This window comes from Wasmannia auropunctata, unplaced genomic scaffold, assembly GCF_000956235.1.
Source record: "Wasmannia auropunctata unplaced genomic scaffold, wasmannia.A_1.0 LD336090.1, whole genome shotgun sequence".
NCBI classification, from domain to species: domain Eukaryota; kingdom Metazoa; phylum Arthropoda; class Insecta; order Hymenoptera; family Formicidae; genus Wasmannia; species Wasmannia auropunctata.
The window spans coordinates 2,616,760-2,628,301 of record NW_012026800.1 but is presented as its reverse complement, the minus strand read 5'-3'; positions in this window follow the sequence as shown (position 1 = coordinate 2,628,301).

Below are 11,542 nucleotides of genomic sequence, written 5' to 3'. Positions count from 1 at the left end.
TATATACATATATATATATATATATTACACAACGTGTGTTAAAAATTATATCCGTCTGCGTCGGAAAATCGCGCGTCGTTGTGCAATCGACGAGCCTTCCTTGTAATTCCCGCACGCGGGAGGATAACGAGGATACAATTAACGCTCCTGTGTTTTCGAAACGCTGATATAGAGGAAAAAAAAAAGAAAGGCTTCAATCGCCCAAGTGGCTATTGTATTGTTCGTAGAGTCCCGGCGAGGCGAGGAACGAGCGATCCCGCCTTACAATTTCGTTTCTCACGATGATATATTTTTGTTATTGGATGTAGATTAATAAAATCGACAGTGTGAGTCCACCAGGCTCGGGTGTTTTCATATGTGCATTTCGCATTCCTCCCTCGGCCGTCCCTCCATTCCCTCCGCCGCGGCGGCGCGTCGTCGAGCGATTCTCGAGAAATCATTTTATGTGCTTCCTTTAAGTGTATATTTAAGTGCATTTTTTTTTTAATTGCGCTGATTCTGATAAAAGTCAAATTTCTTGCGAGCGAACGAGGACGTGAAGAGGCGATTTGTTCTTTGGCGAATCAATAAAAAGCGATAAATCTTTTTTTTTTTTCGTTTGTATAAAATTGCTTTTGTATCATTTGTGTTTTCGAAATCAAATTGCTGTCGGAAATTTATTCATGTCGTGCTGTGTAAACAAAATTATATCACGTCTTATCATACGTTTTTATCATCGACGTTATGTCAGGAATGTTCTTTCTCTGCGATACCGACAGACGTTATGGAATCTCGGAGATCGTCGTTCGAAAGCAGACAACAGATGGTGACTGCAGTATTTGCAGTGAGCAGGGTGAACTCGGCAGTCGGCCGGCTCGGCCCAAGAGTTTCGATTGTGATTGTGATTCATTTTCAGAGACGATTTGCCGCGCGAGACGACGAATGTTTATTGCGAGCGTAAAGAGCGTCTATCAAGCCGACCAGGCGATTCGACGAAATCGCGAGAATGCGAAAATGGCAGCGTCCATCGAAATTTCACGATCGCGCACTTGATATTCGTTGCGCCCAAACCGTTTCTCGTAAGTGAACGAAGGATGGCAGTCCCACTTGACGCTATATACAAATGCTTCGATGCATTTGATCGATCAATCAGAAGAAAGAATTTTTACTAATTGATCGATCGAAAACTGCTCCGAAGCGTTTGCAGCATCAAGCGGACCGTAGCCGAAGATCTCATTTTTTTAACCTTGTTATCGGCTAATCTAACGTGGGAAAGAATTTTATTGATTTTTTATTTATTTAATTATTTTATTATTTGGAGGGATTTCTGTGGAGATTCCAAAGATAGATTTGCCGGTTATAATCGCTTTCAGATTCCGCTTGAGGAATTATAAATGTGATAATTAAACTGCTGCAACTCATTATGTCGAGTCTAATATAGGATCGATAATGAATTAAAAGAAAGGCGCCTTTGCGTTTAAGAGATTTATGATTTATGCTTATACTCTCTCTCTCTCGCGAAATAATTTTTTCCTGCGTAAATGAATTATATTGCGAGGTTTATGTTTACACGCGTAATACGGACGTAATGTAGACGCGATCTCCGGGGCAGAGGGTCTTTCCTTTGCAAAAAGGCGACGGAATGGAAAGCCGGGATGAGCACCTCCTCTTAATCTACGGCAACGCTTTGAATTACACGTTTTCTCCGCTAAAATGTTTAGCGTGTCTACAAAAACTTATCGGAAATAAGTTTTTTATCGTTAACATCGTTTGACGAGAAAACACGCTGAAGCAATAAAGCTTCTTTCCCGTCTGTCGCTTTTTTATCGCGTAATGTAGATCATTCACCGTTTCATCGTGTAAAACGCGATGATTTTACTAAACGCTGAAAAATTAACGAGAGATTAACATCGACTGTTCAGATAATTGTAGCAGAATTATGATTAATTGTTTCGCCGAGCGAAAAAGTCACTCGCTATCTGTTTGCGTCTCTTTTTAACCTGGAGAATAATCACCTGGGTTTTTTTTTGCATAAAAACGATCATCTAGAGTGTTTTGTTACATCAATTAAAAGTCGCTGTTATTAACTATACATACTGTATATTATCAATTTTTCTATAATTTATTTGTATTTGAGATCATTATATAATATAGATTTACTCACTATTTTTTTAAAGTAAGAATAAATGAAAAAATGGATATCGATTTTTGATTATTAAAAAAAAAGACAGCTCTATTTTCTGGCTGCTGGAGTGTAAAAATTATCCCAGGTGATTCATCCAGGTTAAAGGCGCTAAAAATTTTATAGGTCCGATATTCCGATTTGATTGACATTAAACTCGTGTCTTTATCGAGTTTATTTAAATTTATCTGAGATATGCCTGTACGCCTTTGATTTCTTTGATACGTGTAACGCTTGTTTAACGTTCTCCCCGAAGAAAAGGGAGAAAAGCGGGAAGAATTCGACTCGGCTTCCCTAATTGCGAACGGTATGCGAATCTCCGGCGCTCTCGGGATCGAAAGTCTCCGAACGGAAAGGGACGAGTGCCAGCGAAAGGGACATCCGCGGGATCGGATTTGTCCAATTGACGGAACGGAATTTCGTGCGCGACGAGCACGAGCACCAGCGGCGACGTCGTGTTTACGTCACTCGTTTGGGGCGAGGCGCGACTTTGTCGCGCGCGATAGCCGGGGGGGGGGGGGATGACGCGGAGGGAGGGAAAAGAGCTTGGCCGAGCTCTCTCTCGGATTCGCGATAGTTAACTAGAACAGCAAGTTAATCCCGACGAGCATGGCGAATTAGCATATAAATTCGCCGAAATTGTCCCTACATACGTACCTATCCGGGGGCGGCCGCCGCGGCCACCGCCGCAAGTATCGCGCGGGGGGGTCGCTTTGAGTCGCGAGACGCGTGTGGCTTCTCCCGCTTTGTGAATACGATTCATCGGCCTGCCTTTGTGGTGCCGTGTCTCTTCGCCGCGACGGAGATGGGTATTCGGGCGATACGTATTACGCGTATATTTCCATACAGCGGGGGCAAACGGCGGTCTCTGCCCCTCCCCCCCCCCGATCTCTTTGCCCAAATCGGTCGCCGCGTAATCGAGAGGGGCCAGCGCGGCGACCGCGAATGTTTCACGCCACGTTTCGGATCGCAACGCTATTACGCGTAATCAGGAAATGTGGTTCCGCGTCGCGTTTACAAAATGAAATATCGCGCCTATTCGACGCGATATAGAATGTCGGGCGATACCCAGTTTAAACGAAATCCCTTCCCCTCCCGCCGTTCACGCTTTGACATTGTAAAGCAATCGCTGAATTACACGTTCACCATTGTGTACACCCTTTCAGATGTTTTACGGGGGATTCGATTAAAACCAGAGTATAAATTTCGCAATACCGGATGGGCAATAAAAAAAAAAATATTACCACTCACGGTCGACATCGCGCAATTAAATTCCGAGCGGCCCGATCGTTTAGATTACTGAAGTCTAATATGTTTATTGAAGTCTGACAAATCTATCGGAATCTACGGCGCGGATGGTGGAAAATTGGATGAAATTCGAAAAACGAATCGAATATAGCTCGAACCTCATTGTCACGTTTATCTCTCGCGCCGTTCATCACGCGCGTGTCGCGCGTGTACGAAAATCTTACACTCGAATTTCTCGGCTTGGTCTTCTCAGTTTAGCGTTTAAAATCTCGTTGCAGCGCGTGCTGTGGCTCCTGATGCTCTGGATAATGGGCGCCCTGGTATTCTTGCGGTACGCATGGACTCGCGTGACCGAATTGTTCGTCCACGGCTTCCAACGGAGACCGGACGACGGCGGCGGCGGCGGCGATGGTCGACGAATCTAATTACGAGCGAAGGTGGGTTTGGACGACCAGAAGTCCTAATTAAATGGTCGCCCGTGTGTGTGTGTTTACGCTACTTTCAGAAAACCGCGAACGAGAGGCGAGCGACGCGCCGCGCCGGCGGGGGGTGAACGAAAAAAAGGAAATCCCAGGAACGACGTTGTCACGCAGGGCGTTCGCACCACGGATTCGCGTTTCGAGATTTAAGCCCTCCCGGCATGGGGGCTTAAACGCGCGGCAAAATGGTGCTTAAATTTCCCGTGAAAAAATATACAGGGGATGTTGCTGGAGCGACGAATGCGTGAGCCGGTGCTTCTTTCGCGATGGTTATTTTCTTAAAAAAAGGGAAAACGCAATAAGCCAACTCCGTTTTATGCGGGGATCTTTTATGCGTACTACGTTTTTACGCGCGTGCGGCTGCTTTTTCGTTCTCGCACGCATGTGGAATATTATTTGGATAACCCGTGACCCCGTTCGCGATTTTAATCGGTCGCGCGCGATTAACTCGGATCTGATTTAGATAAACGTTAGTTCGCGACGGTCGCAAAATATTTGGGAAACGCTTCTCTCTCTTTCTCTCTCCCTTCGCGGAAGATACGCGCGGACTCGAATTTCTTTGAAAATGTGCGAGAAGTAAATCCGGACAGTAGTGGGTTAATGGGAGGGATCTCCGAGGTCCGGATGTGAAGAAAACGTAAAGAACGGAGGGCCGAGGGGCGGGGGGAGGGGAGGGAGGATTAGGTCGGATGGAGCCAAATAGAAGGGAAAGAGAAAAGAAAGGCGCGGCGGACGAGAGAATATAGAATCGGTCTCTCTGTCGAGTCTATCTCAGCCCCGCGGAGGATCTCTAAATTGCCTCTGTTTGTTTCGCAAGCAAAGAAGCGCCGCCGTGCATCAAAATGGTCGATCGCCGCGCCGGTAGCCGGTTGTCTAATATATCGAGGAATCCTCTCTTTCTCCCGTGTCTCTCTCGGTCTCGATCGTGACCCATCGAGTCCGCGGTGTTGATTCACCGCGTTTTTCGAAGAGCTGAAAGCTCTCTTTTGGCCGATCGACGGGAAAGATAAAAGAAAAGAAGTGTGTTGGCGATAAAGTCGAGCGGGGATACAGCCGCGAGACGATGATACTGACGAGTGTAATCGTCGGAGATTAAATCTGCGCGAGCACGTCGATGCAATTTATACCCGAAATTAATATAATATTTGGAACCGTAATTATATAACAACGATGTTTGATAAACATACACAATATTAATGTATAATTATAAAACCTAAATGATAATAGATACACAAATCCAGATGATAACGATACATATATATACATTTTAAACACCAAATATAATTACGCAATATTTATACGTAACTTGTATTTCAAAACGCATCTCTCTTAAATCTTGTGCCCACAATGCTAGAAATTGCTCCAAGATCTCGGACGGAAAAGTAATTTTTTTTTTAACAAATCACTTGAATAATTTGGCCGATGATCAATTAATCGAATTTCGGAGTTCCGAGACTTCTAGCATCGTGGACACAAGGCTTTATAAAATAACGACAGAGAAAATAGATATAATGCCAAATGGCACAATTGCCGTAGAGAACTTGACTTTACATTTTAATCGCGCTCTTCTAATTGAATCGATTGATCTTGTCATTGAGAATATCAGACGATCTCGTTACTCATTTAAGAAGTCTATGTTGCTTGTATTTTTTGCACTGAAAATCGTTACTTTTTCTCTTCAACACTCGAATATATATTTATCTCGTTAGTGTAAAAATTTTGGGGGATTTCAAGCAACGCGAACAGGCCTAAAGGATTTTAAGCCCTAAGCAATAAGAAATAGACCAATCGTAGTCGAATATGAGGAAAATAATTGATTGTAATTGGTATCAATATCTTATGGTGTAAGGCTTAAAAGCCTTATTGTGGACCGACACTAATGCAGTATTTTTTTTTTAATTTCAGATCCCGGCCAACGGCTGCAGACGCAAGGTAGGGCTATGACATACAAAAAAAACTTAAGCAGTAAAACGTAGGCAGTAAAGAAATCAACATGTTGGTTTTGCTACTGCTTACGTTATAGCCTTATGTTCTCGATTGATCGATTCGCTTAATACTTAAGTTTTTTGTGTGTGGCATAACTCGTAGGCAACATGCGCTCGAACACGTCTGTTGGCGGCGTCGCGTCCGCGTGAAGTTACCGCTGCGGGACGCGCGTTGCGCCGCACGTTCCTCAATCTCTCACTCTCGTCCTCGCAAATTTTACTGTTCGAACAATGACGAATCTCGGGAACACCGGGACGAATCGACGCGCGATCAATTAAAAGCCCATCTACATAAGTCACAAACGCAAAACGCAAAGGCGGACGTTTCTCTCTCTTTTTTTTCTTTTTTTTTACGTTTCTTTCTTTTTTTTTCTCCGCGTTTGCGTTTGCGTTTGCGACTTATGTAGATGGGCTTTAACGCGTGGCTGCGCAAACGAGTTGCGTAGCGGTCGAAAACGCGTTTGCGTGTTTTTAAAAACTTTTCTCACAACCCCTGCTGCGGCTGATTTGCGGCTACGTCAGATTATCGTAAATAGTTTCCGGTAAACGGTATTCCGTGCGGCGCGATGTAGAGCACGCGGTCACCGACGAGACGTTAATTAAAGACCGATCGTCTCATCGGCGGTGTTGCGGGACTATCGGTATTTGGACGACTAACTTGTGATACACAGGAATGATTTTACGATTCATCGTTATATTCAGATGCTTCATAGAAACTTCTATGTAGAGCGCAAGAATATCGTGTATTTATTGGAAACTGTATCTCATAGCTCTCATCCATGGCCGGTCATCCATGCGAGTGAAAACTATGAGAACGTAATGTAGTTTCACGGGCGATACGGTAATATTTTTGCGCTCGTACACGCGCTTATCTGCGAAACATCCGGATAATCATAAATCATCATGATTACTGCGTGATCATTAATACTGCATTGTGGGTTAATCATTCAGATATTTATGTCAGACGTTTCAAATGGTCCGCAATGTGTCTGTGATCTGCTGCATTCAGGCCTCCCGGGAGGAAGGGAGGGAGGGGGGGGGGGAGGATTGCATTAATTAATTTGTAATTAATTAAGAAATGCACGCGGATCGTTAATAATGCCTCATCGGTGACGCGATCTAATTATAAGCGACGTCCACATCTCGTCGCATCGCACTGAGAGATAACAGATATTAATAATACATGTAATGACATATGTGATAATTTATAAATATTCTGTTTCGATCACGCTCCGGGAAGTATGAATTCTAGTTTAATTTTGATGGGATTTTTCCGAATGTGCGATTCGATGTAACTTCGCGCAGTGGTCATCGTTTCGCGCCGCGAGTCTTTAGGCGCGTCAAGCCGTAGCAAAGACTCTCCGTAATTTTTATCCGTATAAGAAGATGGCATTGCGAATGAAAATAGGTATCCAAGAGTAGATTGCAATGCGGTATGCCGGAATTATTGTAGGTATCCGCATATTTTCAGGAGATTCTTAAAGATATTTTAATATTCTTCGAACAACGCGATATACGTGGAACGATCTGAACTGCGACGCCACTTTCGTCGCATTTCATACACGTGGCAATATCATAATAATAGCAGTATAAGTATATATAGTAGTATTAAATATAATGTCGTTGAGTTGCAAATAAAAATCTTATCTCGAGCGCGTCGAGAAAGCGGAGCGCTAAGCGGTTTAAGTTTTTAGGATTTTCGCGGACGTGCCCGGTTTAAGTTGGCAACGCACGTCGCACGAGAGCGCCACTTTCGCTGTGCGCGCCGCGAGTGGGCGTCTTTGGGCGTCGAATCGTAGCAGGTAGCCGCTCCGTAATTCTATTCACAGGAACGCATTGCGTTGTGGAAAAAAACAGGTGTCGGAGGTAGCTTGCAACGCGATACGTCGGAATTATTGTAGGTATCTGCATATTTTCAGGATTCTCGAAGATATTCCGATGTTTCTCAAACAGCGCGCGATAGGTTATACGCGGCACGATCGAAACTGCGATGCCGATTTCGCCGCGTCGCATTCGAGAGGCAGTAGAGTAGTATATTAGGTGTAATGAGCTGCGATAAATATTTTATTTAATTGAGCGCTGAACGGTATAAAGATTAATTTCCGCGAGCGCGGACGCATCGACTGAAGCTGGCGACGCGCGTCGCGCGCGAACGGCATTGTTGCACTTCACGCGTTAGCGAGCCTCTAAGCGTCGAGCTGCATCGAAAATCGCGCGCCGTATTTTTCCGTGGTTTTACCCGTAAAGAGTGACTTGCAGGTAAAAAAAAAAACGAAAGAATCGGGGAAACGCCGATTGCAACGCGGTTATAATCGCAACCACACAGCCGCGCGCACCTTTTTAGCGTTCGCAGCGATATTCGAACAGAGCGATGTATAAATCCGAGCCGCGCAACGCGATACGGTTTGGGGTCTTATTCTCGACCCAAATTTCGCGAATACGAAAATGTACGAAGTGCTATGGTACATGTTACGTGTATACTATAGATTTCTCCCCCTGCAGGTATTTTCGTTTACGAAATTTTTTCGGGAATAAGACTCTCGAGTTGCGCGACGCGGAATTTGCGTTAATATCGAGTGGCAATGTGTGATATCAAACGTTAAAAGTTGCAAGAAAGCATCTTATTTCGAGCGTATCTGGAAAGCGAGCTCTATAAAACGGTAAAGGTTTCCGAGCGCGGGGGTGTACCTGCTGCAGAAGCAAAGTTGGCGACGCCGTCGCACGTGAATGCGATACTTTGCGCGATAGCCGCCATTTCGTGAATCTCTAGCATAAAGTTGTAATCGCTACGCGCGATTTCGTGATTTTATCCGTAAAAAGTGACTTGCAGGTAAAAGCGAATGTCCGGTAGGAGGGGGGGGGGAGGTATCGGGAGTGCAATTGCAACGCGGCGGTACGCCGGATACCCGTAAGTGGTTCGCGTATGTGTACTCTTTTGTATTCGTAATGATATATTCGAATATTCGTCCAATTGCGCAACCGTAGAGTACAGTCTCAGTTATTTATTTTACGTCACGTTGCCTTTACATGAAATGACAACGAAAAACAATATATATCTCTTGTTTCGATTTTGTTTCCGTTTTTTTTTAAAAAAAGAGCGAAGTTTATTTCTAGCGTAAAACTGTACCTAGATTGTTCTGCAGTTTTTTTTTTTATGATTTTACCCGTAAAAAGTGATTTGAAAGTGAAAACTAACGTCGGTAGTGTCGGCGATGTCCATTGCAATTGCAACGCCAGATTAAGAAGTCATTTGTTTTTTAGTACTAATTAACGATGTCCGGGAAAGCGGGATGTATAAAGCATTCTCTAAGTTATGTGTTATTTATTTTGCGTCGCATTTATATTAAATGACAATGTATCAATATATATATAATATAGAAATGTGTAGTTATATTATTAATATATAGTGTAATCCCCTGCTCCAATCTTGTTTCCGTCCGAAAAGCGAAGTTTATATGATAAAGCTTTCCGAATGCTATAATAAGATAAAATTGGCGACGCCAATTACATGTATTTTATTTACAATTCATGTCTGATTGCAAGCATACGATTTGTTATTATTATTTAAGCAATAGCTGTTATTTCGCGTTGTGAATTAATCGAGACATATACCGTAAGTGTGTTTTCGTTAATGTTATTAAAAAAGTAAATCGCGAGTAAAAACAGATGTTACAGAAACTGTGACATCACGAATCCGTAATATCACTTGCAATATAAATCGCATCTGTTTAAATATTCAATAACATTTGAATCTTTTTCGATGATTTGCGGTTTTCACTCGTAGCACGCGAATCCCAAATGAATCTATAAGAGGATCGTTAAAAATTTATTCACACATTTATTGTTTTCTTGATACGAAAATTCTTGGAAGAATTGATATCGAAAAATGTTTGTAGCCAGTGTAATGTCACAGATTCAATATTTATTAGCTTTTCAGCTGTGGCAGATAGAAAAATTATTCTTGAATTCTCGAGGAATAAAATCGAGATGCACTGTAATGTCCACAGTGATAACGTTTAAATATACCTCGTTTAAATAATTCGCAGCCGAACGTGCTGCCTTTTTATTTCTATACTAGCGTAAAATAATGATATATGATATAAATTTTAAATTAGAAGTTCTGATTAGTTTAAGTTTTTTTTAAGTCGTATTAAAATAGTAGTCGCTTTTGGCACAACTGTCGTACATCTTGGAGCGTACATATATAAATAACAGCTCTAAAAACTTGATATAACGTAAAGCAATACTTGTTAATCACCTGGTCAATCAGTAAATAGATCAAGCTACGGCTCTTCTCGTAGAATAAATGAATCATCACTTTTACACACAATCACACACAGTCACTCTAAGCGACACATCTTCGCGATCATCGTGATACACGGTGTGAGAGTCAAAACGAGACTGATGTGCGTACGGCCGACCGGTGCGTCGAAGCCATGTTTACGCCGCGCCGCCGCCGACCTTCGGCATCGCGCAAACGGCGTGCCGTGAAACGGTCAACGGATAACCCGAAAATACTCATTCAAATAATACAAAGCAAACCGCGTGATGTACGCTATCTCTCGCGCGAACTATCTGCTTGAGATACAGCTGCTTGATATATACTGCATGTAAAAGCGCCGAGCGGAATGAACGAAGGAAATTTCGGCGCGCCGTAAATCGAGGCATACATAGATTGAAGATGTTTAGAAATAAGAAAATTTAATTATGTAATGTATTGTTGCTTTATAATCAGTCAGGCTAGTCGCAGATTTTTTTTATGAATTTAAAAATATGGAAAGTTGTGCTTAAATATTTCGCGATCATGTAATGTCATCGTGCTCCGTAACCAATTGCATTTTTCACGATGTCGCGGCTATTTTTTAGAAAGTCATTATATATAGATTCCGAAATAAATATTAAAATTTTAAAAGATAAAAGGGAGCAAGATTATTGCCACACGCAGTGCTTCGTAAGTAATCGCGTATTTCTCGATGAATCATGTATTTCTCATAATATTACGGTTTTCAAATATTGAGAGATATTAAAAGGAAAAAATTTCGGAATCTGACTTGGAAATAAACGTAAAGATGTAAGATATTAGAGAACGGACTTCAATGTATAATATCGCGCGCCGTGATTTTTAATTAGGCGTATTTATGAATATTGTCGAGAGAGCCGGCCGGCGCGACCTAACGCTCGCTTGAAAGTCACCGCGCACCGCGTCGTAATACAATAAGCGGTTGAGCGCGGCGTCAGTCTCGTGTATTCCCTCACACCGAATGGCGGTGGACACTGTACGCACGATGATCGCGAAATCGATTGGTATGCGCGATTGTAATTAAGCGTATCCCTCTCTCCCGATACTCATATCACCCCCATCGTTGTTGCTATATATACATACCCTCGATGACGGAATTTCCTTTCGTCCATTTCACGTTATTCAATCTACATGCGTAATGAAATCGTACGATTGGTCATCATCGTGTGTTAATTATAGGGTCCGGTCGGCGAATACCTGCATTGGCAGAGATCGAGGCTGTGCGAAGGTGCGAATCGCGGGAACGAATATGGAGAGCGTACACGCAAAACGGGAGTGTCGAAAGTGGCGAATGAATTGCAGAGAATCGGCAGTGCTCGAGGTAATATGAATTCGCGTGCAGCGAATGTCGGGAGTGTCGAAAATCTGC